The sequence below is a fragment of the Phasianus colchicus genome, chromosome 2, assembly GCF_987193195.1.
Source record: "Phasianus colchicus chromosome 2, bPhaCol1.hap1.1, whole genome shotgun sequence".
NCBI classification, from domain to species: domain Eukaryota; kingdom Metazoa; phylum Chordata; class Aves; order Galliformes; family Phasianidae; genus Phasianus; species Phasianus colchicus.
Genome location: NC_143437.1, coordinates 86,276,423 through 86,296,256, shown reverse-complemented (window position 1 = coordinate 86,296,256; position 19,834 = coordinate 86,276,423). Strand labels below are relative to the sequence as shown.

Here is a 19,834-nt window from a genome sequence, read left to right as displayed (position 1 = left end):
AACACACTTCTCATGAAACTCTGCCAGGACAATTAGTCTTCTACATATATCAGCTCAATTTGCTGCATATTTGGATCCTAGTCAGCAATTTGCTCTGCAAGGTGGCCTGCTGTTGAAGTGTTATCATTTAATCATCCCTATGAAGATACAGGATGGAATCATGAAGGGTGTTATGACAGATATGAGGATATTAATAAGTGTTGGACTTCAGCTGGTCAAGTTGCAGTGGTGTAGACCAATGAAATCCCTTAGTCTAGCTCTTGAGAAAAGTGAACATGGTACTGCATAGCAGATAGAACAGATCTCTTGGAGATGTGTGGAGTGTGCCAAGAACACCATCAGCCTGGCTCTGCTGCCTGCTCAACATGTTGGCTGACCATGGGAGAGAGTCATTCTTCAAATTCATGTATCTCCAGCATATGGACTGCTACAGAGAAGTCATGACTTAGCAGTCCATGCAAAGCAATTAATTGGCCTTTGGCAGGCTGTTCATGTTTACAGTACACTTCTCTCCTTCTGCAAGATCAACTTGCAGCTTATTGGTAAAACCTCCTCAGAACTTCACTTTGTTTTAGTATTGTTTAGTATTGTTTAGTATTGTTTAGTATTAGTTTATGTATGAACAGTCTTTTCAAGAAAGGAACCGAGCTACCGAGCAGTAATGGAGAGGTTCCTCATTTCCTCAAGCAAATACTGGAGAGAGGAGTTTTTGGTGGACATTTCAGATATATAGCACAACAGTGCATGCGCACAGTGAATGCAGACATAATTCAGAGATTTCAGAGGACTTTTATTTAAAACAGGAAATCAACTGCCTTTGTAACTTATGTAAAAGTCTTGGGACTTCTCCGGAGGGTTAATTTCCCTTCCACTCAGCCAATATGGCCCGATCTAGCAGAATAAAATTCTAAATATGCTGACACACTTCCTATCAACCTTACATGGGGGGCAGGAGATGCCGTGGCTTTGTTCTCTTCAGCTGTGTCCTCTTTGCCTTTCTTAAAATAGGAGTGCTGTCTCGTCAGTCTCTGTAAACTGGCTCAAACAAAATGTGGTACTGTGCATGTATCTTTATTATAGCAGTACATCTTCAGTAAATGAACCATATCTTCATCAATAAATGACAGACGTTTCCTTCCTTATCTTTAACAGAATAGATGGGTTCTTCTGTGGCCATATGTAGCATGTAGAGAGAGATTGGTATACATGGGAAATAGCTCTTTTTCCAGTGAATGCATGCGACATTGAATAGTAATTTCTGCCTCTTTTTAAGAAAACTTCATTCAAGCTTGTGTAAGACTTAGCATTTTAACTACTTATGTAGGTGAATGGACAGAGGGATGTAGAGAGATTGTCACTATAAAAACTGCAACATGAAATTATTTCTTAAAGCAACTGTTATTGATCTTGATTTTTTAAAACCCATAAAAAACATGGAAACAACAGGGAAAACCAAAATGTGGAATAAACTGAGGCTATAAATCTGCTGAAGTTACCTAAGTTATTCTGAAGCTAATTATGACTGTATGCAAAGCAAATGAAGTGAGAACAGAATTAATGAAACTAATGAGGCATACTTTGTACCAATAACTCTTCAAATTGAAAAATTAAACCATGTTGCAGCAAAAAGAAAGAAAAAAAAAGATATAAAGGAATAAAGAAAGAAGGAAAAAGTTATTTTTAAAGAATAAAATAATTTTGTTAGGAATAGTGTAGAAAATCAGTAGGATACATGCTCCATCGCTGTGTAATTGCTTCCTGACTTGCTTTACTAAGGATCTAGTTGCCTTTCTCTGTTTCTTCTTTGCCTCATTTGGCACTTTTAGTGAAACTGGGCTAAAGAAAATAACAAAATCATGTTAAACTGGATCTGTATTTTCCATTTTCCTTGGACATGTTCTATGGTGCTTAATTTTAAGGATATGTGCCCAATACTATGCAGTAAGAAGGGCGGCTGCATTGGCTGAGGTTAATTCTTTACCTCCAAGTATGACAAGCTAGGGTTATTTTTCGGCTAGTGTTCTGTGAACAACTCCACTGGCTTCCCATTAAGCCTTTATTTCTTCCTTCTTGTAATCTTCTATTTTTATTCTGTGTGTCTGCTGTACTCTTTTGCTTTCATAAATCAAAATCCTCATCTTCAACTTACTTCTTTTCCCTATTGTTGTGCATCTGTAACCGTATTTTTATCGAGTGAAATGGAGCATCTTTGTCTCTCACTAGGAGAAATAATAATAACAAAGTGTTTGGATCAATATCTCATCTATTCAGAAAGAATGTGTAAATCTATGCCTTAAAGGGGCTACATTCCACCTGTTTCATTGCAAAGCATATTTATCTACAAGATTTTATTTACACGGAGATAATTAATTTCAAAAGCAACGTAAGTACAATGTAATCTTATTTGATAATGCCACAATCTAAATTTGGAATATTTCCCCGAAATGCATACTACTGTTAAAAGGCTTGTGAATCTTCTACAAATTCCTTCCAGAAAAGGGGGGGGGGAAAAAGGAAGGTAACCAAAATTGAAAAGAAATATATATGTAGAAGCAGCTAGAAGGTGAACAAAATATTCTTGACAAGATACTGTAGTGACCTTATTTTATATAAATGGCAGATTTTAAGAATTGGATTAGCAAAGCTCTTTGCAACAGAAATTTATTTCAACACTTTCAAATTTTAACAAGTATAAGATGCTGATGAATCATTTCTTTTTTTATTACTATTCTTAGCAAACTGCTTTGTATCAAGAAAATTTCTGGAATATTTCTGGAATAAGCTTATTACAGAAAATAGGGTTGTAAGAGAAGCTGCTATTCTCTCTCATGGGTCAGGTGAACCAAGTCTATTTGAACCTTTTCTGGCAGACTTATGTTTTTATCAGTTCCTAAAAATACAAAAATAAACAACAAACCTGCCTCCCTCCTTCCTGAACTTTTGATACAGACATGTACCTATAGAAATAACAAGTTATTCCAGTGGTTGATCAATTTTCAGAAAGATCTCCTAGGTTTAAAATATCAGTAGTGTTTTCAGGTAAAATAAGAATTGAACATTTGGTTTTGAATCTTCTCACAAAATAGTGATTAAATCTGAATCAGGTAGGAAGCACATCAGTTCCTTTCAATTTGTGCTATAGCCAAAGTTACAAAGCACTGGAAATTCTAGGGGAAAAACTGGCCAACATTCCCTTGTTGTGCAATTCCAAGAAATCAGTCTGTTTTAGACAAAGCATTTGAAATTTGATAGCTAATGTGAAATGAATGAGTCAGTACTTCAGATCCATCTTGCTTGCAAATAATAACCATTCTTGGCTAGACTTCATTTGCTTGATGGCTGGTGTGAATCTCTACTTGGCAACCTGATAAGATAGAGCTTTCTTCAAGCCAGTTCTCCTGAAATCATGTGAATTTAAGAGGATGATTTTATTTATTTGTTCTTACTTTCTAATTGACACATCTTCCAACAAAAGGCAAACCAAAAGCAGCTGTAAAGTCATCATTACACTTGTGGGGTTGGTTTAAGTAAAAATGTAATAATTCTGTTCTCCAAGCTTTGCTTGTTTAAATTTTACACTTTTAAAAACAATTTATGGCATTGTGGAATTAAGGTCTGAGACTTCTGTGTGAAGTTAGAACTGATTGGATAAAATGTGTGAAAATAGCTATATTGTTTCCAGATGTTTGTAAGAGCTGTACTTACTTTGTGTTGTAATTGAATTATGTCTCTGCATGGTTCTTGATCACATTACTTCTAAATTCATTCACGGTGACATTAATTTCAGTATAATACATCTGTTTATTTATTTCTTTTATCCTTTTTGTCACACTTTTTGCTAGACTATTGTGACATCTTAGAAAAGAGGTTAACTCAACTTTTCATTGGGCTTTTTGAACTGCAAATTAGGTGGTTTTGGCTGCAACATTAGTATTTCTGCTGAGATGAACAAGAGTGTGTTTCTGTTCTTCCACGTTTAAGCTGGTTCAAACTGTCAGGTTGAACAATTTCTATCTTGCTAACCTTAGCTCAGGGAAAAACTTTGGCCCCATCTACAGTGGTGAGAAAATCAGTTTTCTGCTAAGGCAGGGTCACTGAAAGAAAAAAAAAGAACTGTGGCTATGCACAAGTTACCTTAATTAAAAAAAAGCATCATTTTTCCTCCATAGTTGTGATGGTTCTAGTTGTCCCTTTTTTTTTTTTATAGAAATGAAAACTCACAGTGTAATTGCATATACCAATTTTCAAAATGAAACTGAAATATTACTATAGCTTTTAGAGACGTGTGCCTTCCCTTTCATGAGAGCAAAACTTTTAGTGTCAAAGCGTCAAGGGAACAACTTTTAAATAATATCTAGAGTGCATCTGTTTTGCTTCTATTGTTACTGGCTGCACAGATAGCATAGACGTGTCTTTTTATACATACATGCACATTATGCATCTAGCCACATGCAGGATTATACATCATTATACTTTCCTGAGCTTTTACTTCAGGTAGATAACAGCTAGTGTGAAAATATTTAATTTACTTACATACATAGTCTAATAAAATAATAGATTCAATGAGCTATTTGCTTTTTTTTCCCATTTGTTTTAAATGCACCTTATCTCAAAACAAACAAACAAACAAAACCAGGATATATCAGTATTTACCTGGTGTGTAAATACTGTAAACCTGTAAACATGGTTTACACTTCTAAAAAAAATCCTTTCCTTCTGATTTACCATCTGATTCAGACAGCTGGCCCTTCTGTATTAAGAAGGAAAAAATCCTTTTAGAGGTGTTCATAAATCAGTCAGACCTAGATTTATCCAACAAAAGTTAGAAGTATAGACACTGGAATTAACTCCTGGCTCTGAAATGCAGCAAGATAGGTGCTTCCCCATTCATTCTAATTAAAGCTGGTAGGAAAAATTATACACTGAAAGCATATATCTCTCTGTACAGAGGGAGCCTAAACTGGTGGTTTAAACAAGGTGTCTGATGTTTGGAAGGCTAATATCAGGTAAGATCAATTCAACCCTCGGGAAACATGGCTGGGATCAGCTGCAGTTAGTGTCTGGTTTCTAACTGATCATTATTTATGATGAGCCATAACACAAGTAGCTCCCAATGATTCCCAAACCTTATAAAAGAACAGTTTACAGCATTTTCTTTAGCTTATTTTTGGACAGTCTTCTGCTTCAGAGAAGTATTGGCTCAGCAATGATTCAATGTATCTCTGGTAAGTAAGGCTGTAAGGACATTAAACATGGCAAGAGACACATTTCTAAGTTTATAGCTCTGGCAACCTTTTTTTTTTTTCCTTCACAGTAGCTGTACAGACAAAGTTCACTCCACCATTTAATGAAGAATAGTTGGAAGAGTATCTACAAAAAGACAATGGTGTCCTTTTTTCAAGATGTTCAGATAGTCAATTCTTTAAAATGATAGTTTGAGAAATTATAAATTAATCCTGGATTTCTTCAGCCTGGAAACTTCAGTTAATGTTGATGGAATGAACGTGTCCACAAAAATGAAGAAAAAAGACAAAACACAAACATGCTAAAGGGTGCTCATATGTACTGCTGTCATTCCAATTTCAGATAAATCCTCCAATATATTTCTTGTAAAAAGGGTTGTCACACAGATGTCTCACCAAGCTTTATCTTACTTGTCTGTAAACTTGGAAGGAAATAAATATTTCATGTTTTTGCTGTAGTCTTGTCTTCTCTGAGCTACGTTTTTATACTTTGACCACCTTTTCAAAGGCTTTCCTGGAATGGTTTACCTCTCCAACAACATTTGAACAAGAATTTAGGACAGGTGTATAAGCCTTTCAGATATGCTGTACCTGAAATTCTTTCTTTAGGATTTCAAGTTTTTGAAAGGTGCCTTATTTTGAATTGCCTTGTCTGTGTCTTGTTAAGTATACTGTCTTCTCTCTTTGTAGTATTTCTAAGAGAATTTTGGCAAATGGTTCATGTTTGTTTTGAATATCTAATAATTTGTCTGCAGCTTTTAGCAGTTCTGGCTTCCTCTTTTGATTTCTCTGTAGCACTTATTTTTCATTTGTAATGTAATTCTTCTTGAAATTAAGCAGTGCTAATGTGAGTCTATTTCTTTTCATACTCTGAAAAGATAACTGATATTTATTAATTAGGGTCTTCAAAAGTAAATTTCTAAAACAGGTCTTGCAAAGCTATCATTCGTGTTACCTGAAAAACTATCTTGTTTCATGTCCCAATAGTGATTTTTACTCATTCTGGATAACGGGAGATGGAATTTCATCAGCATATTTTTCTACTTCGCTTCTCATCACCCTTAGCCTCTCAGTCACTATCACTAGCTAAGCAATCTCAATCCTATACTTTTCTTGTCTGGGACTTAAATTTTCGGTCAGTAAAGATTTCATGCCATTTGTTAATCACCCACTCACTGATTTGATTGTGTTTTACAGAAAAAAGTACCTTGGACAAAACATTTTGAAAATAAAATGGGTTGTGTAAAAGAAGTTAGTTAACCAGTTGAAAATACCATCCTTTTCAGATGAAAGGTACTTCTGGTAAAAGCTAGTCGCCTCTCAGAAGGGTGATCTCAGAGTCTAATTGCTTATAGAAATTGCAGCTATATATATACCAGTACCATATGTAAATATCTGTTTGTGTAAGAGGCAACTCTGTGTAATATCCCTAAGAAGCTATTTACTGTAATCATAGCTGTAGGTTAGGGGTTCCTTCAAATCTTCTCCAGTAGAAAATAACCTAAATATTGCTAAGGATATCTCTGTTGTTATGAAATACTAGGCAAAGCAAAGGAAAAAAAAATCTAAGTATGTAGACTGCAGCAATAGTCAAGAAATGAATTCAATAATGTAGGAGACATAATAAAGAGATGAAACTGATAAGCAATATCTTCTCTTTGCCTCATTCTCTTTAGTCCAAAAAGAAAATGTGAACAAGACTGCATCCTCTTCCTCTACTAACTGGAAGAATTGTCTTTCCCAGTTTGTCTAAAAAAAATTCCCAGAAATAAAGAAATTAATATAGCAAATTACAGAAAAAAGGAGAAACTAGAACTAGCAGAAGGGCAGGGCAATAAAAATTCAGTCAATCTGTGGGATAGTTGGAGAGCTTTACAACCAGGAATATGCTTAAAATCTGAGGGAGATAAGAAGAAAACTGAAAGACTGAAAATACCTTGAGTTCTCTCCAACAGATAACGGTAATATTGCCTGCTGTTCCCAGCAAGTGAAATTGAATTGCTTTCTTGCTTTTAAGTTTAGCAGTATTAGTGTATTACTCTCGATAAATTGAAGTTTGGCTGATAAATCCCAGAGTAAAAGCTACTTTCAATTCCCCATTTATTGGAAAGGAAAAAGCCTTTGTGTAAGACATTTCCATTAGAGTTCTGTGATTTGTCTACAGCTCTTAATGGAGGATATTAAACTCACCTTTAAGGTCTGTTGCTATTCTTGCTTTAACAAAACAGATAGATACAAAGAGAAATAGAGGAAGGGAAGCAGTCTGGAAAACATGTCTTTTTGTTGGCATTCGTGACTTGAAATGACTAATCTTTCAGCAATCCAGACTCAAGCAATTCACTGTCAAGATAAACCTGCTGCACCTAAATTCCGGCAGAAAGTGTCCATAAGGGAAGCCTGCCAATCTTGGGGAAATCAGACAAGGCCTGTATGAATTCCACAGAGCAAAGTATTACCCTCTTCTATGGGTGGGCTGAAATGGCCATTGCAATGGATCTGCTGTGTTGTTTGCTAATTGATGTTACAAAAAATACTGTAATTCATAAGGAAGTTTTAGTCTTTCCTCTTCCAACATGTGACAGTAGAAAGGGCATATGTATTCTAGTAGCTAAGGAATATTTTTTGTACAACTTTTACAAATGAGCTATGCACTACCTGTTTACAATGACACTAAGCCTTCACTAAAACCATCCACTACCATGAGTAAGTTTAACATCCCATTCCAGTCAAAAACACCAGTGTTACTGATTCCTTTACTTATAAGGGTGAACAATGGTCCCCTGAATCAAAAAGGAGTTACTGTATGACATTTCATACCATGACTCAGAGGATAGATACTATACTATGTCACTGTAATTCAGCGCTGCACATTTTCTGTTGCCTATGCATTGTGAGGTGATGAAATTCACTCTTTATCAGTAGAGATAGAATTTTTTTTTAAGTTAGAAAGATGTAAAATCAATAATTAAAGATCTATCTTCTTAATAATAAAAATGGCTTAATTTAAAGATGAGCACATTTTGATTAAAATTATAAACTCACAAGACAAACATGCTTCCAGCCTGTTCTGTTAGTCAGGATTGCCCACACTCAATTAGCATAAAAAATATATCACTTTCTGTAAGTATACTCAATATGTTTATCAGTAGAGGTAAAATAAAATTCTGGAATAAGCTCAGCGAGATAAACTACAAATAATTAAACATCCATCTTTCTAAAACAGCATAAGCTATTATGAAATTTAGAGATAGAGGAATTTATCAACATAACAAAGGTTATTCCTGTTATAACATGCTTCTACTCTGTTGTCAATCAAAATTCACCTTTCTCAGTAATCTTCAGGAGCTTCACAACTTTGTTATTTGGTTTCTGTTTGTATCAATCGAAAAATCTCATGTTGGTACTTAGAGACAAAAAAGACCTAATTTAAACAATCTTTAAGTCTTTTTTTTCCCCACATTATCTGACTTCTGTTGAGCTTCTTCTTCTCCAAAGCAAAGCTAAGTTACATCATATTTCTTAGAGAGACATCTTAATGGGACAAGTGGCTGTGGAAAGCAATCAAGTGCACTAGATTTTCATGAGTTTTAAAAGTGATGTTGCAGTCACATTTTTAAGTCACTGAAAAGAAGCATGTGAAAATAACAGACTGTATGGGAGCTGCTGAATCATGGCCTGAACCTCTGATTGATCACTTGAGGCAAGCAGTGAGTCAACCATGGGAGCACAGGTGAAGGCAATTCACCTGTGCTGCAGGAAGGGGTGGAGCCTGGCTCCACCTCTCCTAGACCCATTTAAGAGCTGACTACCAGTGGGGAATGATCTGTTCTGGAGATCTCTTCTCTGGAGTTTTATAGCGAGTTAAGGATGCAGGTGAGTATTCTATCCATTCTCTTTTTGTTATTATAACCTGCTTAGTTAAGCTCTCTTGTTTATTTCATAATTATAACATCTTTATATGTATTGATTATATACAGACTGTTCAGCATGCCTATATTTTGCTGTTCCTCAGGTATTACCCACCAGGAATAGCCATCACTGGGGTGCCTGTTCAAAGGAAATCCAGATTCCATCTACACAAATTCAATTGAACTTAGACATCTAACATCTAACTGTGCATTATTGCTGGTAAAGCTTTCATCAGAACTCCAAGTGCCTACATGTCCCTCATAGCCTAGGTGGAATAGTCAGAGTGGCATCTGCACTGCACATTTAATTATAGCTCACATGGACAGAGGCATAAATCTGTGAAACATCAGATCACTTCACAGCACCACAGACAGTCATGAGCATTCTCTTAGTCTCCTGGAGACTGTCTTGCTATAACTGCATAGTTTTCATTTTGGAATAACCACAATTTAGAAGTGCAGTAGTAAAATAGCTTTTATTTAGTTAAAATCTATGATGACCTTTTTACACTTAATTTTTTTTTTTTGTCTGCATACTAGGATGTAAGGATATAAGAAATAAAAATTGGGATATTAATAAAATAAATCCAAAATGTTGGATTTATTTAATTGTCAAAAATCTGGCTCCACAGTAGTAGTAGGAAGAGTGTTTTACTTTCTGAAAAGTACAGTTTCTAAGGATAACTATCAGGTTCATAAAGTGTATCAAAATTGGAGAATCTTCAAGTTTTTTCTTAACTTATTGGAACTTCAGAGGGGAGCATTACAGCTGTATCAGTACAGCACAATGTCTAGCTTAATTAGTCCCAGGAGCTGCTTCTAAAATATTAAGCTGAGAAGAGTAAAGGAATAATACTGAACACATGTACCCTGCTAGGCAGCATGCAGTCCCTTGTATGGTTTTGGCATAGGGTCAGCCAGCATTCTTTCAGATAAACCCCAAAACATATACAAGGTCCTGCATATGTGAGTCTATGGGAACTGTTGAGTCACAGCCTGAAACGCTGATTAAGCACCTGGGGAAAGGACCCAGTCAGCCATGGGAGCACAGGTGAAGGCAGTTCCACTGTGTGACCAGAAGTGTTGGAGCCTGGTTGCACCTCTCCTAGACCCCATTTAAGGACTGACTGCTAATGGGGAAGGTTCTCTCTTTGGAGATCACTCTTTTGTGGAGTCTTTCCTGCAAACCTGGATCTTTGGATACAGGTGAATGTTCCTTCCCTGTTTACTTTTCCCATTTTCACCACGATGTTTCTAACAGTGAGGGAACATTCTTAACGTGCATTTTTGTCATGTTACTGTGTTCTGGTAGATAGGAGAGACCAGCTGTACAGATGCAATCTGCTGTGTGTTATTTAGCCCAAAAGCTAGATGATGGGGAACAGTCCAGAGCCATCATAGAAGTAGATAGTCTCTGCTATGGCTGTATTGCCTTTGAGGTCCAAACCAGTATCTCTTTCCCATGTGATATGGTTCTGCTTCTTTACTCCTTCAGGTTTGTTTTCTTTAGTCTACATTGTACTACCTAGACCCAGAGTGAGTTGTCTAAATTTTTTGTGTTTCTGGTTGTTTATCTCTCTCTGTTTCAGTTTCTTATGCACAAACTGTGCACTATAGCCACTCTATGCTCCCACTCTTATTTTTAATTATCAAGTTATGACCTCAGTTTTGAGTGGAACTTATCTGCTAAAAAGATTCAGTTACTTCTGTGCCAATCTGATAACTTTCAGAAGCTAGCAGCACACAGGATGAAATGGGGTCCCTTAATTCTTCAAGGAAAGCACAGAGAAATCACAGACAAGAATTTGTATAATTTTTTTTATAAATATATCAAGCTGAAAATTTCTATAAGCTTGTATTTGTTCTCACTGCTCCAAGGGGAAAGCTACTCCAGAACTTTCCTTTGCGCCATGAAAATATTCTGAAGCAAAGTGAGAATTTCACTTGTCTGTTTGCTCATGTGCTACTAGTATTTGTTATGTTAGCTTCCCTGTTTCCCATTTGCTGTTTTAAAGTCAAACTCTGCAAGGCCTTATATTTTGTTGCTTAAAGACACTGAATTGTACACTTAATCTGTGCATGAACAAATTCCATCAGTTGATTTATTATTTTCTAATTATATTTATTCATATTCATCTGTTTGCCCCACTATAGGCTGGTGCTAGGTCTGCTCTTCAGCTTACTTTTCTGCTTCATGAGCTACATCCTTGGGCTGTATCTCCATATGGAATGGAAGTGTCTGAAGGCTCAAGATAGTGCAGGAAGCTGCATCGTGCATAGGGTAAAAGGGATCATAATATTAGCAAAACATGACCCCTTATCTGGTATTCGGAACAACAGAAATGAGATCACTGCTGGTTTGAAACTGTAGAAAGGACTGGATCTGGTACGAGAAAGCAGATATGAGACCTGGGATGCAAGATAAAATTTGCATTGATTGTGCTTCAACTATTTTTCCAGTAGTTGTTTACAATTAGTATAACATTCTTTTAGATTTCAAGCATTTGTATTGTTCCATCTGCTTTTCATTTCTAAATTGTAGCTTAATTTCCAACAAACAGGTTTCTGTTTCCCTACTACATAATGTATGGTAGAACTAGCTGAACATTTGCCTTCATTCCCCAACAAATCTTAGAATACTACCAAGCCATCTGATTTTTTTTTCTAAGAGGAAAAAAACATAACTTTGCATATGGGGTTCATTAAATGTTCCATTATTCTTATTCATAAGAAAATTACCAAGATTTCTTATCGTCCTACTTTTGAAAATAGTGTACCATATGCAAAATAAGGCAGAACACTTTCTTTTTTCCTGTTTGCTACTCCACACAACTTTAGAAATATACATTTTCGTAATGTAGTTCTCTTCAGTAATGACACTTCCATATTATCCAGTGAAAGCGTAAGATAATATCTTTAATAACAGATTTAACCAAGTAAAAAAAAAAAAATATGGTAGCAAATATAAAAGAAAACATGGCTCCTCACAGTAAATCACCCCTCCACCCCCTGTTTTTAACAGTTTATTAGCATGGAGTTAACACAGCAGATCTGTGTAAATAAAGTTACCACAAATAGAAATATCTATAGAGTACAATGCAGTGTTTCATAGATATAAGAAAAAGGTACCAACTCTCTTGCTGTGGTAGTGGGGGTACTGTGGTTACCCATATTGGAAATACATGCAGTTCATTCCCAGGCACTTAGGTTAGGTCCTTGGGATGAGAAAAACAAATCAGACAGGAGAAATGAACCTGTATCAAAATTTATACACTATATGTAATATGAATGTTAATGCGTGTCATGTGCCTGGGAATTAGGCTTTGCCCATGCTGAGTGCAAGAACACAGAACATAAACATTACATTGTTTCCACAGACCAAGAAGGCTGCTTTCTGTACCTGATTTGCCATCATGCAGATCTGTCTACAGTTATGGGTATCACCTGCACTCCAAAACTGGAAACTAGGCAGGGTGATACAGTTAATTCTCATGCTGAGTATGACTGCATGTACTGTGCACAGCATCAGGTAACTAAAAGAATAATTCTTTATTTGGAATAAAAGAGCATAGAAGGAACTAATGAATCATTGTGTAGCAGAAGAAAATGCTAGTAAAATACATTCTGGTTAGTTATTGTCTACCCAGCTGGCTGTCTAGTTGGTATTGCTAATAGCTAAAGGATTGACCATGACAGATATTTTCCCTGTTGCATGTGTTCTGCCTTTCTAAATGGCTTTTTCATGGTCAGTTTAAAAGAAAAAAAAAAAAAACAAACCAAACATTTAGGGTATACTAACAAGGATTGAGGTGCACAACTATCACAAGTTTGTTTTGTTTTCCAAAACAATAGGGAAGTATGCTGCTTTAGTCAAAAGAGATGTAGCTTTAATTAGAAATTGGTGCCATGCTAAGTCTAAGAAAATATAACTACACTTGATGCTGCATAAGAGTGGCTATCTGCATTTTCTTGTTTGACATGTAGGCAGAACGTGCTTGTGATACTGTGTGGATTCCTCTTTCTCCATCAAGGCTTGGTCTGGGCAAACTGTACTATTACATGACTTAGTTTTCAGAAAGTAAGTTGTTGGAAGAGAATTCCAGGGATAAAACTGAACTATTGATATTGGTATTGAAATTGTCTATTTTAGCATATGGTTATAGGAATTCTCCAGAATATTGCCACAAAAGCAAATAAGGACTTCAGATGGAAAAGATTTTTGAATATTTAGCATAATTTTTTTATTTGACAAAGAGTGAAAATAAGTGAGTTTGCCATAAATGTATTATGAAATATATGGTAATAACTACATGGTAACTTATCCTGCTTTTCATCTGTAGATCTCAAAGTTGGCAAAAGAAGATCATGACAACATCAAAGATATTTGGAGTTTATTCAGATGTCATTAAATGCAAGATTTGTCACCTTTAGGTTCTACAAAGTGACTTCTGAAGTACTGTAGAGGATTGCACACATGAGAACTGCCTTGTGAATAAAATAATTCAACAGACAAAAATCTCACAAAAATATTGAAGTGATTTATTTAAAGTTGTTACTCACAGACTTTATGTAGTTTTTTATATGGCATAGAATCTTGATTAAATATTGTTACTGTCTAAGACATTAAACTCTTGAAATATAAATTAAGAGTCTTTTCCCATGTTGGATGCACCTGGTTCCAGCTGACTTCAATGACCTCACCTTATGGCATGGCTAGGCCTTGTAGCCAAGATTGAAGTGCCTTTGGGAAAATTTAAGAAAGGGTAAAAATGCTTCACAGACAGGAAGGGAAGAAAAAGTGAGAAACAGAGCAAACAACAAGGGCACAGAAGAAGGGAGAAAATATTGTTTTAATATTTGTTTCTAATACCCTAATCTTAATCATCAATAAATTTTGTCCAAATTTGGACTGTTTTATCCGCAATAGTAACTTGTAAACTCTCTTCATGTCTTTTCTTAAACTATGTGAGTTTAATGCTATTTTCTCCCCACTGTTCTGCTGATAATAAGAAATGGGTGAGCAGCTGGATGGGCTAAGCTGTTGTTAGTGTCAGTGTTTCCAGATACAAAGCAGGGTAAGGAAAAGTTAATTTCACCTGAGATTATGTATTATGTAATAGATGTAAAGCCTGACTTTACACGGTATTCCCCTACAGTCAAAAAAAGGAAAGAAAATCAGTCCTGCAAGCTGCTCTTATTGCTCTGTTGAACAGACCAGATCAAGCTTACATGCACTTAAGAATGGAATGCAGGAATTCCACCTCTAGCTTTGTTTTAGTCTGCACAACTTGTCTTGTCCAAGAGGATTTGGTACATGCTCTGGTCTTGAGTCATTCCAGCTGGTGCTTCTGTCCCAGATGAAGACTTAAATCCTAACAGATAAATTGTGTTAGAGTTGGAGACCATATGCTTCTAATCTCTGTGCTACAAGGGTGGACTTTGTGAACTGCATTAGGGTCCTGGGTCTGGGGAAATCTGTCCAGAGTCCAGAGCAGACTCTTTTAGAGTCTTACCTCAGATTTTCTGGGGATTTGCTGAGCTGAGAGTGTTTCTGTCAAAGCAGTTCCTACTGCTTTAGTGAATGACATTCATACGAAAAGGGAGTAAAATGGTTTCACATCCTCTGAAGTATTAAAGTATCTTCCAGACATTCCGGCTTGTCTTTTTTTTCCTACAGTATATAACTACAAGTGCCAAAAAAATCTTTTTCAACAGAAGTCAGCACAGAAATGAAGTGTGGAATTGTAAGGCCTCAGAATGTACAATAGGTATTTGACAGTAATAAAGACTCAGGAGTAAATAGAATTGTTAGCAATAGATTAATTTATGTAGCACATAATTGAGCTTTCTATTCAGCAACTTTCAGCAATCTTTCTCTTATCACTTGCAAATGTGCTTGACAGTTAGTTAACTACTATTTTACTACGGTGAAAACCCAGGCAGTTCAAGGACCCAGATTCATACTTTTCAATTATAGCTGTTATGCAAGTTATTTTCTACCATCTTGCACTGATGATAGATGAAATAAGATCTGTAAACATTCTGTATCAGAATAGCATCCAAAAAATGGAGCATTTTTGTAAGGGAGTAAAGGTTAATTCAAACCCGCTGACTGAGGGATGCTGTCAGATAGTATTTAACACAGGAATTTCTGGATTGTTTTTTCATTTTCTATGCTTGTCAAGTCATTTCTTCCTTTGTAAAGCATTCGGCGCACACATGCCCTGATTCAGGAGGGCAAAACCAGTTTGCATCCTAGAGTGGTTCTTACCTTTAATTTTTTAATACAAGCCTTCTAATACTACTTTTTTAAAAGCCAAATTCACCTTTTCCCCCCCCCTCCATGCACGTTGTAGAATAATGGACAGATGAAGTCATCTCAGATGGGGCTGTACTTCACTTCTCTTGGTCAGCTTATGTAAGTCACTTTACTGTGTGAGGCAAGATATTCTCTGATTGAAAACTGATCTCCTTGTTCTGATTCTCTGTGAAATCTCAGCATGATTTTGTTTGTTAATTTAGTTGGCATTAGCTGTTCTGCTGGGTCCTTCCCAAACATAAAAAAATATTCTGTAGTCTGTTCCATTCTTTGCCATCTCTCACACTAGAACTGAAATAACTATACAGGGATTTGCAATGGGATACAGTACTCATAAAGACACTGCTTAATTTTGAATGAAGTTCTGTAATCAGCTCTTGCTATGAGGGTCATGGAGGATACTCCAATTTTTGCTGAATGAATGTAGAACTTCTAAGTTTACTTTATAGTGAATACATCAAAAGGCAACTGAAATTCAAACTCTGTATTTGGGGAAGTGGGTATTACCCCTAGTGCTTGGTTTCTAAAACGTTCACTTTAGTATCTCAGTCTTTTCATATTTTCACAGCAGTTTGTCTGCTGCTGTTTTGTATACAGCTGAAGTTGTAAGTCTTCAAATATTGGTGTTTATTGCTTTTTTAGTTTTTTTTTTTTCACCTTATATTAAAGGACAAGAATTGAATTAAAACGTATCTCAAACTTAAGGCAGCAAGTCCTAAGTTTGCGAGGTCAGAGGATTTCTGGAAAAAAAAGTCACGTTATTTTCCTGAATGTTCTTTGTTTCAGAATTCTTAGGATATCATACCTTTGATAGTATTTAGACTGAGATATATTGCATAAGTATTTTTGTATTATATTCACTAGCATAAGAAAGTCAGTAACACTGAACTAGTATTGAAATTATAAGCAAAGAAAATCTTAGGATATTGAACTATTTATAGTTTAGTAGTACAGAGCATCATACCTGTACAGCAGTTGTCATGGGAAAATATGAATATTGATATAAACATTGAGTTATTCATTAGTTTGTCTACTATACAATAGTGTTAATCATATGATGGAACTTTTAGATGAAATACTGTGCAAAATAGAGGAAAAACTAAGAAAGACTAGAAAAGATAATTTTTCATTGAGTTTCTCTGCTGATTCTTAAACATTCATAAAATTCCTAACTTGGCCAGTCAAATCCACGGAAGCAATAGAAGCTTCTACATTGGACTCAGTTATTTTTTGGCTCATGGTAAGTAATTAGCCCAGACTGTGCCCAGTGTGTGTACACAACTGGACAAAATGCAGATATTTTTATGCCAAACTTTTGCTTAGATTTAAGTGTATCCTTCACTGCTTTTCTAACAGAGAAGGTCTTGGTGTTAGTGATTTTTCTCTGACAAATCCTATGACCTTTTGGTATTATGTCTTTTGACAGTTTTAATATTTAGGAGTTGGTTGATTGGAAGTCTCAATTTTCAGTCTTACAGAGAAAACTGCCATAACATCTAACTCTTTACATACTAAGATTTCTATGTGTTCCTTACTAATACGATTCTCCTCTGGTCTGTTTTTCAGATTAATTTGCATTCTTTGACTTTATATGTTGCCTGGTACTATTTGTATTTAATATTTACTAGTTTGATATAAATTTGCAGACAGCTGAAATCTGGTTTTGATTGTTTCCCTGTAGAAAATGCCTTCAGGGTTTTTTCCAACTTCTGTTGCATTAGTAGGTATTCCAAACCCTGTGGTGCTTGCAAAGTGTTTGTTTTTCACAGCTGTCATAACAAGCATTTGGTTCCTGGTACTCAGTTTCTTCCATTAATATTTTGACTAAAAAGTATCTTTTTTCTAATTTTGCCTATCTCAAATTTCTAAATGTTAAGCCTCTGCTTTATGTTCTTTAATCAATCTTCCTAGTCAGCTAGAATGGTCAAGTAACATAAGACCATTACTCTGTGTGTGTGTCCAGCCCTCAGAGCACCACTAGCCCTGACTATCCCTGCATACAGCAGGGCTTACTCCATACTGCTCTTGACCCAGAGCCTCATGTCAGCTCTGAGGTCACCAACAGGGCTGGTGTGCAGCTCCCCACAGCCATGGGCCCTACCAAGCCAGGTCCACATGCAAGCCCAAGACTTGGCCTGTTCTCATCCCTGTTGGAATGTCTGGGGCTGCCCCAGTGCCCCCAGCTGCCTTGCTCCTTGTGGGGCAGTGGGATGAAGCCTGGTGCCGTGACAGCCATGGGAGACCCCTATCCACATCAACAGCCATGTTGAGACCCATGTTGCACCCTGAGGGACTGTTCACTCACTGCAAAGCAGCCTAAGTCTTTAAGGCAATAACCAAATCTACAACGCTGTCTCACAATCTTACAGAAAAGAGGACTACAAGATTATAGGATCTGAATTTTAAATCTAATTGTTAGCTCCCAACGCCTTCAAAGGGTAAAATAAATGACATGTGCTTGACATATTTATAACTGTGTGTCAGTATGTCATCCCTGATCTTTAGTTATCTGTCTGGAATTGGTACTAAAACTCTCACATTTCTTAGTTCCTTCCCAACTAATAAAAAGCAAACTATCAGCCATCCAGTGATGAGTGCTTGTTGTTTGGTGGCATAAAACATCATTTTGGGTTAAAGGGTTGCTGAGCTGAAAGGGAGAACTGACTCAAACTAAAGTGCTGCAGAGGTTAGAAGCTGCTAAATGTCCATACCAATAAAAAGATTCAAACTATTAAGGATGGTCAGAGAGAAAGAAAAAAATTACTAAAAAAAATCTTCCGCAGAAGATGTATGTGTCTTACTCTCTGTTTTCATGTAGTGTTCCTGCAACTAGCAGGACTGAGCAGGGCAGAAGCCTCTTTGGGAGGTAAAGTTGCTCTTTCCTTTCACAGCTTCTCAAAGACAGAAGGTCACAAGCAATCAAAGAGGCATAGCAGGGAGGTAGGGATTTGCACTTAATACAGACACTGACAAATTACTAGAAAGGGATGGGAAGGTTTCAGATAGAGGGGATCAGAGAAGATTGTGCAGATTTTGCTGCACTTTGGAAGATCTTGGAGTTAGTCAGCTGAAGTCAACTCTGCAAGTAGACATCCACAAGAGAAGAATGCATTAAGCAAAAGGCAGCATGGTATAAAATCACAAAGTATTCAGATTTTAACTGATACAATTCCTTTGAGTATTTTTTTTTTTTTTTACATAATAGTGAAGCATGCTAGTTTATATTATTAAAAAAAAAACAAAAAAACTCCACAAAACAAAACTGGAACAACAGCAACAAAAAAACCCACCACGTTATCTTTTTTGAATATAAAAGCCATTCAGGAGTTGTCTTTTTTGAATACAAAAGCCATTCAGGTCTTCTAGAATATCACTGTAAAGAAACAGGCCCTGCAGAGCTGCCTAAACAACGGGTAGGGACTGCTGAAGTCACTCAGGGACATCCTGGAGTGCTGGGCTGAGGATAGTGTTCAACCTGACAAAAGCCAAGTCAGCTCTTTCAGGAGGACCCCAGATATTTGGTCTGCATATCAGTGGAAGAATGTCAATGATTATCATCCTCTTAAAAGGCAGGAAGAAAGCTGTGCAGGCACTGAAGCAAACAGAAGAAAGGTGGGTAATATGGTAACCTTAAACTGAATTTTATAACTCTTAACAAGATCAAAAGGCTGACTAATGTAAGAATCATGGAATCATAGAATTGTAGGGTTGGAAGGGGACTCTAGAGATTGAGTCCAACCCCCTTCTAAAGCAGGCTCCCTACAGAAGATTGCACAGACAAGCATCTGGATTGGTCTTGAATATCTCCAGTGAAGGAGGCTCCACAACCACTCTGAGAAACCTCTTCCAGTGGTCTGTCACTCTAACAGGAAAGTTCTTTCTTGCATTAGTATGGAACTTCGCATGTTCCAGTTTCTGCCTGTTGCTCCTTGTTCTATTGTTGCACGCCATCGAAAAGAGTCCACCCCCATCAACTTGATTCCTGCACTTTAGACATTTACAAACAGTTATGAGATCCCCTCTTAGCCTTATCTTCTCCAAACTGAGGTATTCTATGTCTCTCAGCTTTTTCTTCTACAGAAGATAGTCCAGGCTCCTAATCATCTTTGTGGACTCTTTCTAGAAAATTTTTGAACTGAGGAGCCCATAGCTGGACACAGTATTCCAGATGTGGCCTCACCCAGGGCATGAGTTTGAAAGCCGTGTTATTAATTGCAATTACCTCCTTAAAAGTGTCTTGTAAAAGATATTGTCATAAATTGTTTCCTCTTGCTATTTTCCTAAAAGAACGTAGAACCAAGCCATAAAGACTAGTTGAGAAAGCCTGTATTAAGCATCCACCAAACTGATTTTATAGTACATAT

The 19,834-nt window shown here is 36.4% G+C and overlaps 1 long non-coding RNA gene across 1 annotated transcript; it reads left to right on the top strand.

Annotated features, from left to right (window-relative positions):
- The first annotated feature begins 9,073 nt into the window (after window positions 1-9,073).
- LOC116240687 (uncharacterized) lies at window positions 9,074-14,220 on the top strand. The gene is made up of 3 exons (XR_004169368.2): window positions 9,074-9,116; window positions 11,306-11,432; window positions 13,492-14,220. It is a non-coding gene; the product is annotated as an uncharacterized LOC116240687 (long non-coding RNA).
- The last annotated feature ends 5,614 nt before the right edge of the window (window positions 14,221-19,834 follow it).